Below are 17,702 nucleotides of genomic sequence, written 5' to 3' on the forward strand. Positions count from 1 at the left end.
TTATAATGAAAACCATTGTCTACTGCTCCATCCTCTCCCACCCCTAATTCGATTTCCCAATAGGAACCACTTCTAATTGTTTCTGTTTCAAGACTTTTTGGTGGCTGCTTCCCTAGTTCTTTTTTTTTTTTTTTAATGTTTCATGTTTATTTTTGAGATAGAGAGAGAGAGATGGTGAGTGAGCAGGGGAGGGGTAGAGAGATAGGGAGATGCAGAATCTGAAGCGGACTCCAGGCTCTGAGCTGTTAGCACAGAGCCCAAAAGGAGGCTTGAACTCAAACACTGCGAGATCGTGACCTGAGCCCAAGCCAGATGCTTAACTCAGTGAGCCACCCAGGAGCCCCTCCTTAGTTCTTTTTTTTTTTTTTTTTTTTTAATATACAAGGGGCCTTTACTGCTATTTCTTGATTTACTGGTAAATCACAGCATTAGGTGAAAAAATTAGTTCCCTATAAAGGTTGGCGTTTATATTTTCTCTAGTAACCATATTTAAGTTTTCCATGTTTAGTTCATAGGTTTCTTCTAAAAATTGAAAACTCCTAACAATAATAACATACCATAACAATGTAAATATTGTAATTATGTAAATATTGTTGACAGGAGTATTAGATACTAAGATTTCATTTTCCTCTCCACAGGGGCCGTTACAGATCATGTAAAAGACTGTTTAAATTTAAGATTTGAGTTTTACTTGGCTGGTTTGATTTTATATTTCCATCTCTTTTCACTTATGCTGAAAATCTTGGTTCCAATGATAATAACATAATAATCAGTACTTAGAGCTCTATGTTACTCTCTTTTCCCCAAAAGTTTTATTCTCAAAAATGTCAAACCTACAGAAAAAGCTGAAAAAAAAATAGTATGATAAATGTCTGCATATCTTTTATCTGGATTCATAAATGGTTAAAATTTTTGCCACATTTGCTTTATTTCTCTTTTGTTTTGTTGAGTCATTTGGAAGCACATTGCAGACAGCATGACAATTCACCACTTGCCTGTCTCTCCTACAAGGACATTTTCTTATAAAACCACAATTCCATTATCAGACCCAAGGAATTTAGTATTGACATACTGTGGCATGACCCATATCCAAATTTCCCCAGTTAGCCTCCAAAATGTCCTTTATAGCTTTTTTTCTATCCAGAATTTAACCAAGGCTCACTCGTTACATATAAGGGAAATATCTCTTTAGTCTCCTTTGTTGTCCCTTGCCTTTTTTTTTTTTTTTTTGGTCTTTTTAGGACATTTGACAGTTTTGCAGAGTCCAGGCAATTGCTTTGTAAAAGAATGCCCTATGTTCTGGATTTATCTAATTGCTTTATCATGATTAGATTCTTAAGATTCAACATTTTTTGTAAGAATATCATAGTAGAAGAATGCACTTCCCACTGCATCACATCAGATCTAGACACATAACACCAGTTTATCTCATTGGTGATGATGCTAATGATCATCTTCTTCAGATGGAATCAGCTAGATTTCTCCAGTGCAAAGATACCCCTCATCTTTGTAATTCACAAATAGTCTGTGGGGTGATTCTTCAAGACCAGGTAAATATCCTGTTCCCCAGTCACCCTTGATTCAATAGTTTTAGCATCCACTGACGACCCTTGCCTGAATCAGTTACACCAAGGTTTTAAAATGATGATTTTCCATAGTATTTTTTGTAATGATTGCAAAGTATACCAAGTCTTTAGGGTTGTATCATCATTTATTTATTAGGTCCCCTATTGATGAATATTTAGGTTGTTTGCAGTATTTTGCTTTTACAAACAATGCTGCAAAGAACACCCTGGTATCTTAATGCAAATGTGCAACTATAATTGTTAGATGAATTCCAGGAAGAAAAATTGCTAGGAAAAAGGTATTTAATATTTTGACAGATATTGCAATGTTACCCACCCACCCCCCTGCCACCCAGAGAAGGGATACCCATCTACATTCCCACTATCAGTGCATAAGACTGCCTATTTTTCAAATTCCCTTATTTTTTGACTCTATATTTTTGCTTTATATGTGCCACCACCTCCTATTTTTCCAGCTCACTCTCACTATACCTTGAGTACCACAATTCTGCTCCTGAAACCTACAGACCATAATCACCTTTTCACCTCTCTTTTCTCCTTCCCCAGTTTATATTCCATGCCCCATCACTATAACTACTCTTTTGCATACTCTCTCCATTCCCTTACTCCTCTCTACATTTACTGTACTTTCTGGCCAAACTCCTACCCAGTTAAAAGCAACTCTCTTCCTGTGTCACACCCAGCAGCCAAAAGTGACTGGAGAAAAACAACCACACAAGAAGATGCTCACTATAAATTCATGGTCTCATCTTCAAATGGGCCTTTAATAAACTCCCAGTACATTCTCTAACCTCTCCATCTTTCCTAGAGGGCTGTTTCATTTCTTTTCTCTCTCTTCAACTCTCCAACATCTCCTGATCCCTCTGTTGATGATTTTGCTTTCTACCTCACTGAGAAGAGAATTTGCACAGCTACCAACCACAGCTACTGGCCTACCAGCATCGGCACCCACATATTCTACTTTCTTTCTTGTAACTACGAATATAACACGGGTTCTCCCTTCTCAAGTCAGCCCCTGCAGTTGTGCATTGCCTTCCAGCCACTCAAGGTTCTCTCTCCAGCAATTGTTCTTTCCTTCTCTGGCCTCATCGATGACGTTTTCTCCCTACTGAATGATTCCCTTTGGGAGCAAACATTCTGTAATATCTCCCACTTGGAAAAAAAATCATCTACTGACTCCATGTCTCTTCCAGCCAGTGCCTCCACTTTACATTATTATAGTGAATACTGTTGTGCTCCCTCAAGAGTGCTTCTTCAGGCCCAACACTCCCATGCACCAGCTGCTGGGAATATCAGCCGCTGTTACCTCACAGCCACATCCCTCACTAGGAACACTCTCTTGGCTGCACGGAACTACCTCTCCGGAAGTTGTAGCCCCTATTAAGAGGCAGCCCATCAAATGACTGGCCTGGCTGAGGCAGGAATACAAAGCCTGGCCCCCTTGTCTCAATTTGGGACAACTCTGAAGAGTCACCCCCCTCCAGAACTCCCCACAGGATGACCGAGGCCCCAGCTGAAACTTCACTAGGCTCAGCTTCTCCACTGTCTAGTCTTACCTCCCTCACTTCCTCAGAGGTATCTCTCCAATAAGCTTCTGCATGCAACATGACACCTGGGAATTTACAAGTAGGGAACTCACTGTAAAACAATGTTCCAACAGAGGCGGTCCTATCTTCCAGTAATTGTGACATTTACAACATAATTATACAATTTTTGTTTGTTAAAAAAGCCATTTGTTCTGTAGAATTTCCATATTCTGGATTTGGCTGACTGTGTCCCTGTGTGTATTCTTATTTCTGATGCTTTCTATAAACTGGTAGTTATATTAGAGTATAACTAGTATGATAGTTATACTATATTAGATTAATTAGATTCACCTTCACCCGTTTACACCGCTATTCTGAAACTCTTTTTTACGTTTCTATCCTACCCTGTGAAATTTAAATACTGATTATCTGATGCTAAGAAGAGATAAAATCAAAGCTCCCCATGATCAAGAGAGATCATTTATGATTGCACTTCCTCCCCCAGCTTCCAACCCCCTTCCACACACACCCACACACAGACTTGATAAATGCAATCAAAAGGCCTTCCAAATGCTTACTGGAAACTGGGAACAAATAACTGGTGAATGCGTTTACCTAGGTTTATATCCTTAAACACCAAACACCTTCGTCCCAAAGCAGAGTATGATTATCTTGTTCTCATCTGTAAGGGAACCAAAGAAAGGATTATTTGCATACGGAATTCCATGTTGTTACTAATTTTAAAAGCCATCCTGGCTTTCTTCTGTCAAACGGTTTGATTGTGGATCACATTCTTTCATCGACAGCTGGTGTATTCTAAGTCAATTAATCAACATGCATTTATCAAGCACCTGCTGTGTGATCAACGTCATTCTTGGAGAATTCATGCTGATTAAATTCTCTGTAAAACAATTAGGAAGCTGTATCTTATTTCTGCTCTGTCCCCATCCCCACCCCCAATTTACAGAAATGCATTCCCAAATCAAATAGATGCTCTTTTTGTAACAATTTACTGTTTTGAATTATCTATACCCTGCTCCATTCCGTTCAGAGTTGATAACACTCTGGACAATTATGATCTTTTTCGGAGGTACTAAAAGCGCTTTTGCATAAATGTATACCTGTTTGTGTAATTATGTTATCTTATGTATCTCTTTTAAAGAAATTTGTTTTGTTCATTTTATTTTTTTTTATTAATGTCATTACAAGTAACAGAAACGAGCTAGAGCTGGCTCAAGAGAAAATAAAAACTTATTGGAAATCTATCAGGCTTTCTCATGGCATCCAAGAAGAACTGAACTACCAACCAGGCCTCTGGAAGAGCAGAAGACAAGGAAGCTCTGGGGACCCTGACAACAGCTGCTCACAAACCATCTCTTTGGAATTCTGCCATTCAAATGACTCAGAGCCAAACATCTCTGATCTCTGGGTATCTCAGTTCAAAATTCAAATTCCTGGGTGGGAGAATCTGATTGGCTGAGCTGTGGTCAGAAGGCTGCTGCTGCTCCAATCAAGTAAGGCCAAGAGACAGGCTTGCATGCTCTATATGCACCTCTCCAATACAGAAGCCACCACCAGCCACATGTGGCTTTGGTGCACTTGAAATGTTGCTATTCCACTGAGGAAATGGATTTTCCACTTTGTTATTGGTTTAAATTTCAAAACTGAAGTGATGTAAAATATTTTTCCATTACCTGTAACTTCATTATTTGGGTAGAGCTATGTTTCACTTTAACTGTTAAAAGTTACCATCTGAATTGAGATGTGCTGCCAGTGGAAAACACTCATCAGATTTTGAAGACACTGGTAAAAAAAAAAAAAAAAAAAAAAGGAAAATATCCTATTAATTGTATTTATTTTGATTACATGTTGAAATTATAATATTTTAGATATCTTGGGTTTAACAGAATATTAAAATTGCTTTTAACTATTCTTTCTACTTTTTAAAAGTCTTACTGTGAGAGGATTTTAAAGTATATATGTGGTGCACATTACATTTCTCCTGGACTGCATTCCTCTGTACAACTATAAAGGATCTGTTTCTGAGGACCAGGGGCAGTTCCAAGATACTGGATAAAAAAAATCTCTGCAGAACAGCTAACTTCAAAGCAGTCAACCACATAGTACCAAATAACACATAGAGATTTCTGGGATAACCTAATGTACTTAATCAATAGTGGAAAACATCTCTTCAGCATTGTTTGACTACTTCATTGCAATATTCATTATATCATTAAGGAATATTGAAAGCTGATAACTCAGGGGCATCTGGGTGGTTCAGTCGGTTGTGTGTCCCACTCTTAACTTCCACTGAGGTCATGATCCCAGGGTCATGGATCAAGCCCCTTGTGGGGCTTTGTGCTGAGCATGGGGCCTGCTTGAGATTCTCTCTCTCTCTCTGCCACTGCTCCATCCCTGTCTCTAAAATTTTTAGAAAAAAATTATTTTTAAAAGCTGATATCTCAGACTTTAATGTTTGATGTTACAAATTTCCATCCAACCAACATTTCTTGACAAAGTTTCTGGTCTCATGGAGCTGAAAATCTGGCAGAGAGGAGAGAGACAACAAGCAGATAAACAAAGACATACTGCCATGATATTTATAGACACTGGGGAGGGGGGTGGGAGTTAAGGAGACAGAGGATGACAGGGGATGCTCTTTAGCTGGATGATTAGGGAAGATATCCCTGATAGTTGACACTGAAGTAAAGAGTAGAATAAAAGGAAAAGGGTGAGTCATAGGACTCTCAGGAAAAGCAGTCCTCCAGGCAAGTAGAATTAATTCAGCATGTTTCAGGATCCGCAGGGAAGCTTCTAAAGCTAAAGAACAGGGAGAAAAGGCAACAAGGTAGAAAGTGAAATCAGAACAGGCAGTCTGGAGCCAGATCATTCAAGGCCCTCAAGACAAGGTAAATGTGAGTGGAAGCTCTTGCATGTTGCAAATCGCATTTACATTTTCCTTGGGTCCGCAAATCATACAGGTAAGACCTGAAATTTCGTGAGCCAGCTTTTTCTGTGGATTTTTATTCTTGTGCTTTTGTCAAAAATTATCAACTCTCACTATTTGTCTTATTAAAAATTAAATGAATCTTGAGAAAATTAAAATTTTATTTAAAAAATTGGAAAAACTATCCTTCCTGAAGGGCTCTCCCAAGCCCCCCACTCCCACCCCACAACGCTTCCTGAGAGTAGCCAAGGCAGATGTGAGAGCAAGGGCCTCATTCAGGGATGGCGTCTTCATGAAGGAGGGGCCCGAAGCCCTTGTGGGCAGACCTCCCTGAGCCTGTCTGAAGGGCCAGCTCTTAGTGCATTCACGCTGAAGCCCCTAGGCAGGGATGCCACCCCTGCTTTTCTGCAGGATGTGCCATCTCCCCTCACCCTGGCTCTTGGTATTAGACTCACTCCTGTGTTCCCAGTAAAGGCCTTTCTGCAGCAAAAATAAAATAAAAATTGGAAAAATTAAATCCAGAGCTACTTATCTCCTGAATTAATTTGAATCTTGAAAATTTTCTATGCTCTTTGCTTGAATAAAAAGTTTGTAAAACTGAATTGTAGAACAAAATTATTAGGGAATGAATCTTATCCATGATAAAGTCTTTGTAGTGACTAAGAATACTTTCAAAATTTCTTGAACGCAAGGCTTTAGAAAAATAATTCACTCAGCTGCCTAATGCACAGACACCCACAGGACCTAATGGCATGAATGCAGATTCATATAAATTCCTAAAACTTGCTAAGCACATGCATGAATAATCTATATACAAGAAGTATATATATTACAATAACTGCTGATTACACATAACTATCATTTATTTTCTTTTTTAAGAAAAATTTTTAATGTTTATTTTTGAGAGAGAGAGAGACAGACAGAGACAGATTGTGAGCAGGGGAGGGGCAGAGAGAGAGGGAGACACAGAATCCAAAACAGGCCCCAGGCTGCAAGCTGTCAGCACAGAGCCCAACGTGGAGCTCGAACTCACTAGCCGGGAGATCATGACCTAAGCAGAAGTCAGACACTTAACAAACTGAGCCACCCAGGCACCCCAATAACTATCATTTTTTTTAAGCTCTTACTCTATGTCATTTACCTGTCACAGTCTGTACTAGTCTGCTAGGGCTAGCAACATACCACAGACTCGATTGTTTAAACAGACATTCATTTTCTCATAGTTCAGGAGGCTGGAAGTCTAAGATCAAGTTGTCAGCAGGTGTGGTTTCTTCTGAGCCCTGTCTTCTTGCCTTGCAGATGACAGCCTCCTTATTGTGTCCTCATGTGGTATTTCCTCTGGGCATGCTCACCCCTCTGACTCTCTGCATGTATAAATTTTCTATGAAGACAGATTGGATTAGGCCCCACCCCAAAGACCTAATTTTAACTAAATCACCTCTTTAAAAAGCTCATCTCCAAATACAATCTACATTCTGAGTTACTGGGGCTTAGGGCTTCAACGTATGAATTGGGGGAGGAGGGAGAGAAACAACTCAGCCTATAACACTGCCACTTACCTACAACGACAAAATGTTGGATAAGATGCTATTCCTAAAACAAGTGACAATGTCATAAGTGCTCTCGTACTAGGATGTGAAAGTGGTCACATATCTTGGGAACACAGAGGAAAGAGTGCAGATTCTTTGATGGAGGGACTGGGAGCAATCTTAGCAGAGGAGGTTACATTTGAAGCCACTTCAGAGGGTCGCCTGGGTGGCTCAGTCAGTTAAGCATTCCACTCTTGGTTTTAGCTTGAGTCATGATCTCACGGTTTGTGGGTTCAAGCCCCACATCAGGCTCTTTGGTGACAGTGTAGAGTCTGCTTGGGATTCTCTCTCTCTGCCCCTCCCCCACTCATGCCCACTCTCTCTCTTTCTCAAAATAAACAAATAAACTTAAAAAAATCATGAAGCAGCTTCAGAGGACAATTAGGCATTGTATACTTTGTGCCAGTACCCAGGGCAACTGTGCCTAAATTATAGGTTTCCCATTAACTAGTCAATGTATTATAATGAGAAATGAGTAAGAAGCAGTAGGGTGCTATGTAAGTGTTCACTTTTTTTTTTTTATAAATTAATTAGCTAAATGACCATATACCCTATTCCTTCAGAAAACAAAGTGCCAAATAAAACTATGAATACATAATATATTCATTTGGCTTCTTTATTGTTGTTTCTTACTGCTTTTCTCACCTGTCTTTGCTTTCTTTGAGTTTTACAAAATAATTTGGAAAAGTCTTGAATCTTTTTTTCTGGAATGGAAAATGAGAGCGAGTTCTACAGGAATTTTACATGTGATTTCTGTGATTGATCACAACACCTGCAAAGAACTACTAATTGTGGTGGAACTAGATGGAATTATACTTAGCAAAGTCATGTATTTCTCTCGGCTTGGGTAAGTCCTTGAGTTGACTTGAAGTTGAAGTCTCTATAGCTCTTTTGTTATAATACCTATAATATGGGTCTCTTAAAAGGAAAGACACATATAAATTAAAAAAAAAAAAGTCTTATGCCAAGATAGCTTCTATGGCTCTGAAAAGATCTTTGTGTAAAATCACATAGTCACTTTCACTTTCCTCCAAATTGTTCCTGGTATCACTCTTGAGAGAGCTTTCTTTTCCTAGAAAGAACTTTTGGGTTTGGTTGACAAATGCCCTTCCCCCAGAGAAGTTGGTTGGACAAGAATCGGTTTCTGTGGTCTTTTGTGGTTTCTGTGGCTTAGACTGTAATGATTGGATCCAATTTAATGTATTCAGAAATTATATTCCCACGACCTTTATAGCATGTCACTAGAATAAAATCCCATCTATACTAATTACATTGGGAAGAATGAAAGTGTTTTCTATTAAGTTAGAAGGGTTTTTTTCTAAGTTATAATGTTTGGAATTTTCTTGTACTTCTCTCAGCTCTTACTTCTGTGAAAACTACATCCTGAAGAGAATGTAGGAAACTATATATAGCTAAAATATGCCAAACAAATAATAGAGACTCTTCCCCAGAGGAGCTCATCATCACAGAACAAGTGGCATCTTGACAACTTGTGTTGTTTTGCTAATGAATCATTTCTCTTAAATATTAAAGTGCCACATTCTTCATAATTGCCATGGCTTAACTGTAAATGACTTGAGAAATAATTTGTTTTAAAATTTAGCAGATTAAATGCAATGTGCTAGTCTTCATTGGATCCTGGAATAGAAAAAGAACATTAGTAGAAAACTGGTAAAGTCTTTATACATCCTGGAATTTAGTTAATAGTAATGTACCAATGTGAATTTCCTAGTTTTGACAAATGCACCCTGGCTAGGTAAGATGGTAACATTAGGTGACATTGGATGAAAGACACACAGGGACTCTGAATGATATCTTTGTGACTTTTCTCTAAATCTAAAACTGCTCTGAAATTAAAAAAAAAAAAAGGTTATTTTTTTAACTCAAAAAAATTTAGCAAAATGTTGAAGTTATATTTTCTAGTCTATCTTCATGCATAAGGCGAGGGGGGAGGGCAAGCCCACAATTCCAGGGATCTGGACTGGATTCAGGACTATGGGGAAAAACAAGACAGAGAACCAAGAAGCAAAACCAGAAAGGCTGGAACCAAAAGAGCCTCCAGGTGAGGAGGTTCAAAGCTGACAGAAAGCTCTTGACCAGAGAAGAAATCCTCTAGGTTGTCAATATAGTTGTTAAATGCTAATATAAACCTAGAAACAAGATTTTAATAACAGAATATTTTTAAAAAACAAAACGTGTGGGTGAGAATGATGGAGAGAGCACTGACTGATGCACCTTTTAAAAGTACTTTTATAATTTAGACTGTACCTGTCAAACATGTGGAAGCTGTCACTTGTTGAAAGCTAAGGAAGTCGCTAAATACTTACAGAATCGACTCTCGCCTTTCTTTTCTTTTTTTTTTTTTTAATGTTTATTTATTCTTGAGAGAGAGAGAGAGAGAGAGAACAAGAGAGCATGAGTGGGGGAGGAGCAGAGAGAGAGGGAGACACAAAATCTGAAGCAGGCTTCAGGCTCTGAGCTGTCCGCACAGAGCCCGACGTGGGGCTCTCACCAGCCGTGAGATCATGACCTGAGCCGAAGTCAGACACTTAACTGACTGAGCCACCAGGTGCCCCCCCCTTAAAAAAATTTTTTTTAATGTTTATTTATTTTTGAGAGAGAGAGAGACAGTCGACTCTCGCCTTTCTGATGTTGTGAAACAGGGATGGGGTTGGGGGACAAAGTCTTCTGTTCTCCTTGTTCTCTGGTTCTGGCTCTTTCTCATTCAGTTTGAGATCACCTTGCAATTTTTAAGCATGAGGGTGTGATCCTAAGAATCTTTTCTACTCATACATTTTCAGTTTCAAATTTGCTAATTTTCCTATTAAGTGCTAAATTCTTTTTAAAACAAAGTTAAAGCGGTGCCTTGTAGTCGACCTCAGCATGGATTTCCACCCCTCCTCTCTTTCGCCAGTAAACCGTGTACAATTGGGGGTGGTGGGCACATGACCCAGGCCCAATCAAACATGGTACCCCATTTCTCTGGACATACTGACAAACCAGGATGATCCAAACATGGAGGAGCTAGGAAGAACCCTGCTGAGCTAAGAGGAAGGGACAACCTTGAATTCAGGTTCACTTGTCTGAAAGCACAAAGGCAGCAGCAGACTGGCTTGCCCCTTCTGCTTCTAGCCAGCATTCCAGGACCACTGAGGGTCAAATAATAATTCTTGCTGATTTGAAAAAGCTGAACACTATGTCTCAGTCTAAGTTTAATACAAAAGAGTGAAGCAGGAAACACACCAGAGACTCCATAAAAATTAAGGAACTTTGTTTCCCTTGCCCCTTTCTCTTATAAAACTGTGCTATTCCCTGCCAAGTAGAATTAGAAATCATGCCCATGGCATAACACCACCCACTGGGTTGCATCCTAAGGTCAGGCTAACCATCATGGGAGACAGTAAATTGAGAGGCTATAATATGAGCAAAGCTGAGATCTGTTATTAAGAGAATGAAACTAGGAGGACAGGGTAAAATTTCTGGTATTGGTGCTTAGTTTATGGAATCTCCAGGTATGAAATTGGCAAAAATCCAGCTGAGATCTGAAGAGGGCTGTATTACCAGAAAAACCAACTTGAAAATAAGCCCTTGGGGGCATGTGGGTGGCTCAACTGATTAAGCAACCAGCTCTGATTTTGGCTCAGGTCATGATCTTAGAGTTCAAGAGACTGATCCCTGGATCCCTGCATCCAGCTCTGTGCTGTCAGCATGGAGCTTGCTTGGGATTCTCTCTCTCTCTCTCTCTCTCTCTCTCTCTCTCTCTCTCTCTCTCCTCCCCTGCTTGCTCTCTCTCTCTCTTAAAATAAATAAATCAACTTTACTTTGAAAAGAGAGAAAGAAAGAAAGAAAAAGAAAGAAAGAAAGAAAGAAAAGGAAGAAAGAAAGAAAGAAAAAGAAAAGAAGGAACGAAGGAAGGGGGGCACCTGGGTGGCTCAGACAGTTAGGCATCTGGCATTCAACTTCAGTTCAGGTCATGATCTTGGGTTTGTGAGTTCAATTCTCGTGTTGGACCCTGTGCTGACAACTCAGAGCCTGGAGCCTGTTTCGGCTTCCATGTCTCCAGCTCTCTCTGTCCCTCCCCCACTCATGCTCTGTCTCTCTCTTTCTCTCAAAAATAAATAAACATTAAAAAAATTGAAAGTAAGCAAACAAGCAAAAAAGAAAGAAAACAAGCCCTTGAATGTGCAAAGCCTACAGCAATATCCAGGCTCCATAATGAGACGAACAAGAAGGTGGTGGCTAAGGTGTCCCATCCTAGAATATGATGGGTAAGGGAGACTTGTTTCCTACACGTCCAGACCTAGGCGTAGTAAGATTGAATCACAAAGAATGTACTTCACTGCAAGGGAAGTGATTTGGAGGAAATTTGTATTGCAGGCCAAGGAGGAGTCCTGTTTCCACCTGACTGGGAGGAAAGCATATGGCCCAGAGATACTAGACTTGAAGATAAGGTGGTCACTGGATGAGATCTTGAGTTGTCTTGTTGGGAGATGAACAGTGCATGGAGTGTTACATTAAATTAAGTATGAGACATTTTTGGAATTACACTTTCAAAAAAGCAAGAGTGTGAATGGTAACAGTAAACTGTGATAGCATACTGTGCTACCCAATACCTTCCTTAATTTGGCTGGCCATCATGCTATTTCTTGCAGTATCAGATTCTCTCTTCTGGAACACACAGGGGCACATGTCGCAAGCCCACCAGATCTTAATTCTGCACTCAGCAGACGTTGTGATTAGTATAGAGGTGGGCTTGTGGCCCACACAGAGACTATGATTCCTTCACTGGAGTTCACATGTAGATGTTGGTCTCTTTCCACTGAGATTCCTAAAGCAGATGATACAGGCCTGGAGCTGTGGGCAACCTGATTCTTTGGCAGCCTGGAAGAGGGAAGAAAATGAGGTCACTACACAGAGGAGACTGAGCTGAGATTTGGGGGGAGGGTGAAGACAGAGACTTGATGATATGATTTCCACCTGGGCCTGAAACCAAATCCTTCCACGAACTTCTGTCTCCCTCCTTCTCCCTCTCCCTTAAACTCCTTTCCCTTTTTGGCTTAAATTAGAGTTGTGTGTCTGTGAATTTCAACTAAAGTAGTCTTTATGTATTTTTACTTTTCTAAATATAAAAGTAATGCGTGCTTACTATAAAAGAAATTTGGAAGATACAGGTAAGTAAAAAAAAAAAAGAAAGAAAATTATTCTCTCATGCTTTGGGTATAACTAGGCTAGCATTTTAGAGATTTTTGCAGTATTTTAAATGGCTTTTTTACAGTTATAATAAATTTATTTTGCACAGTTATGATCATAATAGTCAAGCTTAATCTCCTGCTTTTTCTATTTAATATTATAACATGTTCCCATGTTTGTTTGTTTGTTTTGAGGGAGAGAGCCTGTGTGTGAATGCATGCACACAAGTGGTGAGGGGCAGAGGGAGAGAGAGAGAATCTGTTTTTTTAATTTTTAAATTTTTTTAATTCGCATCCAAGTTAGTTAGCATATAGTGCAACAATGATTTCAGGAGTAGATTCCAGTGATTCATTCCCTATGTATAACACCTAGGACTCATCACGACAGGTGTCTTCCATAATGCCCCTTACCCTTTTAGCCCATCCCCCCTCCCACAACCCCTCCAACAACCCTCTGTTTGTTCTCTTTTTTTAATTTTTTTTTTTACATTTATTTATTTTTGAGAGACAGAGCACAAGTGGGGGAGGGGAAGAGATAGAAGGAGACACAGAATCCGAAGCAGGCTCCAGGCTCTGAGCTGTCAGCGCAGAGCCTGATGCAGGGCACAAACTGTGAGATCATGACCTGAGCCGAAGTCGGAGGCTTAACAGACTGAGCCACGCAGGCAACCCTGTTTGTTCTCTTTATTTAAGAGTCTCTTATGTTTTGTCCCCCTCTTGTTTTTATATTATTTTTTTAATTAAAAAAATTTTACTAAAAATTTTTTTTTGAATGTTTATTTAATTTTGATAGAGCGAGACAGAATGCTAGCAGGGGAGGGGCAGAGACAGAGAGTGAGACACAGAATCTGAAGTGGGCCCCAGGCCCTGAGCTGTCAGCACAGAGGCTGACATGGGACTTGAACCCACAAACCGTGAGATTATGACCTGAGCTGAAGTCAGATGCTTAACTGACTGAGCCACCCAGGTGCCCCGTTTTTATATTATTTTTGCTTCCCTTCCCTATGTTCATCCCTTGTGTATCTTAAATTCCTCATATGAGTGAAGTAATATGATATTTATCTTTCTCTGACTAATTTCGCTTAGCACAATACTCTCTAGTTCCATCCACGTAGTTGCAAATGGCAAGATTTCATTCCTTTTGATTGCTGAGTAATACTCCATTGTATATATATACCACATCTTCTTTATCCATTCATCCATCGATGGACATTTGGGCTCTTTCCATACTTTGGCTACTGTTAATAGTGCTGCTATAAACATTGGGGTGCATGTGCCCTTTCGAAACAGCATACCTGTATCCCTTGGATAAATACCTAGTAGGGCAATTCCTGGGTATAGGGTAGTTCTATTTTTAATGTTTTGAGGAACCTCCGTACTGTTTTCCAGAGTGGCTGCACCAGTTTGCATTCCCACCAGCAGTGCAAAAGAGATCCTCTTTCTCTGCATCCAGGAGAGAAAGAATCTTAAGCAGGCTCCATGCCCAGCTCAGGAACTCGATTTCAGGACGGTGAGATCATGACCTGAGCTGAGATTAAGGCTTGGATACTTAACCAACTGAGCCACCCAGGTGCTCTCATTTTCCCATGTTCTTAAACCACCTTATAAGTAAAATTTTCTCTTAGATAATTTTGAAATATTAAAACTATTTTTGATTATAACTCTAGCATTTGTTTTTAGAAATATAATTACTGGGACTAAATATTGGAACATTTTAAAGGCTTATGATATATTTTAAATATCATTTTTTTTATAGGAATACAAATATACACAAAGTTCATCCCTCATGGTCAATCAGGATTAAGTGAATCAAATATATAAGATTAAGTAAAAAGAAAAATAGAAGATACCATTATACCTTCTATGAATAGTTCTTTTTAGGGGCAAAAATTATCCCAAATTAACCCAATTCAAAATTTAAGCCACATACAATTATAGGAATTAAAAAAAAAATAAGGGTTCCCTGGGTGGCTCAGTTGATAAGGTTGCCAACTCTTGATAGATATTAGCTAAGGTCATGATCTCCTGGTCATGGAATCAGGCCCCTCACTGGGCTCTGTGCTGAGCATGGAGCCTGATTGGGATTCTCTCTCTCTCTTCTCTCTCCCAAAAATAAATAAACTTAAAAATTTTTTGATAAAAAATAAAAACACTGATATTTAACTGTGGCATATATACACATCCTCCCCTAATTGACATAATCTTTTGAAAGTATAATTTTAGCATTTTTCCACTGTGAAATTGATATATAAAACAACACATGATACCATTGATACCTTTTTAAATATAATAATGTGAGTAATGTCATTGAAGATACAGATACAATGCTGGGAACGGTACACATTAATTCAACACTTTGGGAACAACTTGGCAACTATTTTATTTCTTTCATTAAAGAATAAATAACCAGTCATTTAAATTGCTTTATAATATTTCATAAATGCATATATTTACTTAACCAATATTTTATTTTTAGATATTTTGATTGCTCCCAGTGTTTTACTATTATAATAATAATGTTTGTATTTATTTATTTACATTAATTTTAATATATTATGAATTATTTTCTTTGGACTAATTCTCAGAAGTGATATTATTGAGTCAAACATAACTGAATCAAGGTTACAAAATCAAATATTTTCTGGCTCTTGATGGAGACTGCCATCAAAGTAATTTGCAAATTACTTTTCAAAGAGAGTGTATCAGTGTACCATGCCAACAGCATGAGAGTATGCATCTCATCCCACTCTTTGTAATGTATTAAATTATTTTAGTGTTTTGCTCATTTAAGAGGTGGACGTTAATATCTAGTTTTAATTTAAATTTTTAAGGATCAGTTCTTCCTGAATATTTGTATAAAGTTATGTTCATCTTTACTTACATAATCTTTTAACCAGTGAGAAGTCACTCTTTTTTCAGGGCTGACACTGTCACTAGGAAGAAATACGTTACGCTCCTCTGTCACTTTGCCACTCTGGCTAATCAGTGCCCACAGACTATTACAATGATCCCCAAATGCCTATCCAAAAATTGTGTCAGGACCATTTAAGAAAGAATACCTGTGAAATCTATTAAAAATTCAAATTCTTAAATTCCACTCTCAGAGTATCTGATCCTGTGGGCCTGCAATATTTTTTAACAGCTCTATAGGCAAGGCTTGAAATTTCAGATTTAGACACAGTGCTCGAAAGCAGAGGCTCCTAGAGGTGTGCTCCCTGGACAACATTAAAAATGCAAATTCTTGGGTCCCAACCCCAGACTTAATTGAATTAAAAATTCTCAAGGTAGGGCTCAGTAATCTGTGTTTTTAACCAGCACTCCAGTTGATTCTGAGGCAGAACCATTGCTTTATGGCTGTGAAATGAAGAATTGAGAACCATCCAAGGTCTACCACCTCCTGCTTGGAAAGTCAAGGGAGGTGACGTCTGAAGGATGAGGGGCACCAGGAACAATCAGACAGATAGAACAATATATGGAAAGGCATCAAGGCACGAGAGAGCATGGAGAGGCATGACCACAGGAAGTGGCTGGCTGGTTGGAGTGTAGGGTGCAGCAGGGTGACAGGAAATGAGGGAGGAAAGTTGATAAAGTACCCCATGTGTCATGCAAAAGAATGGACATTTGTTATTATTTGGCCAATCAGTTATCATCCCACTTCCTAACTGCACCCCAATGTCCCTTGAGGGAATTACCTCTTCCCCACTAGGTCTCACTGATAGAATGGTAAATCCAAGTGCTCTCCTGTTACAGAAATTAAAGGTGTCCCCATACGGCTTCCCCCCAGACACTTCCCTCTCACCACTCTGTGTAGTCAAGGGGTGAGCATGAGACATAAACTAGACCAACTACCCTTTCTGTCTTAGAACTCTTTTTTTTTTAAGATTTAATAAAAAATGTTACTGTGGACAATTCAACATACACAGTAGTGGAATGAACAGTATATTATTCTCTATGACCCCAAACTCATTCTCAACAATGATCAATCCATGGCTATTCCAACATACCTATACACTTCTCCTCTTCCTTCGGTCTCCAGGGTTTTTTGAAGGAAATCTTACAGATATAATATCAAGGAACATTTTCCCCTGTATTACTAATATAATACATTAGACTAATTTAAGTTAGTTTGATGAAAATACTGTTTTCTTAAACACATGATTTTTTTTACTTGTTTTTAATGTTTATTCATTTTTGAGAGGCAAAGAGAGACAGAGTGTGAGTGGGGGAGGGGCAGAGAGAAAGGGAGACACAGAATCCAAAGCAGGCTCCAGGCTCTGAGCTGTCAGCACAGAGCCCGACATGGGATTCGAACCCACAAACCCTGAGATCACGACCTGAGCTGATGTCAGGCTAAAGTCGGACCCTTAACCAACTAAGCCACCCAGGTGCCAATAGAAATGATGTTTTTAAAAGTCCTGTCAGTGCCCAGTATTGAAACTGACAACACCAAACAAAACAAAACAAAACAAAACAAAACTGTTTTTCTTAATTGAAGGAAAGAAGAAATGTCAAGATCTGGTCACTTGTATTTCTCTAAGTCTGTCTCTCTGTGTTACGCCTAAAGTCAAACATAGCTGTATCAGTTTTATTTAACTTGATTTATTTAAGTCTACATATTATCACATATCATTTAATCCCTACAAAGATTAAAAGCTATATACTTATGTTTCATTGCTCTAAAGTTACTTTCCTGATAATTTTCAGTGTGTGTCTATATCAGATCATTGTTAATTTTTTATTGTGGTAATATATATGTAACATAAAATTTGTCATTTTAACCATTTTAAAGTGCACAATTCAATGACATCAAGTACATTCACAGTGTTGTGCAACCAGGGTCTTACTATTTCGAGCTGTACAACATA

Source organism: Neofelis nebulosa, chromosome 9 (assembly GCF_028018385.1).
Source record: "Neofelis nebulosa isolate mNeoNeb1 chromosome 9, mNeoNeb1.pri, whole genome shotgun sequence".
Classification (NCBI taxonomy): Eukaryota; Metazoa; Chordata; class Mammalia; order Carnivora; family Felidae; genus Neofelis; species Neofelis nebulosa.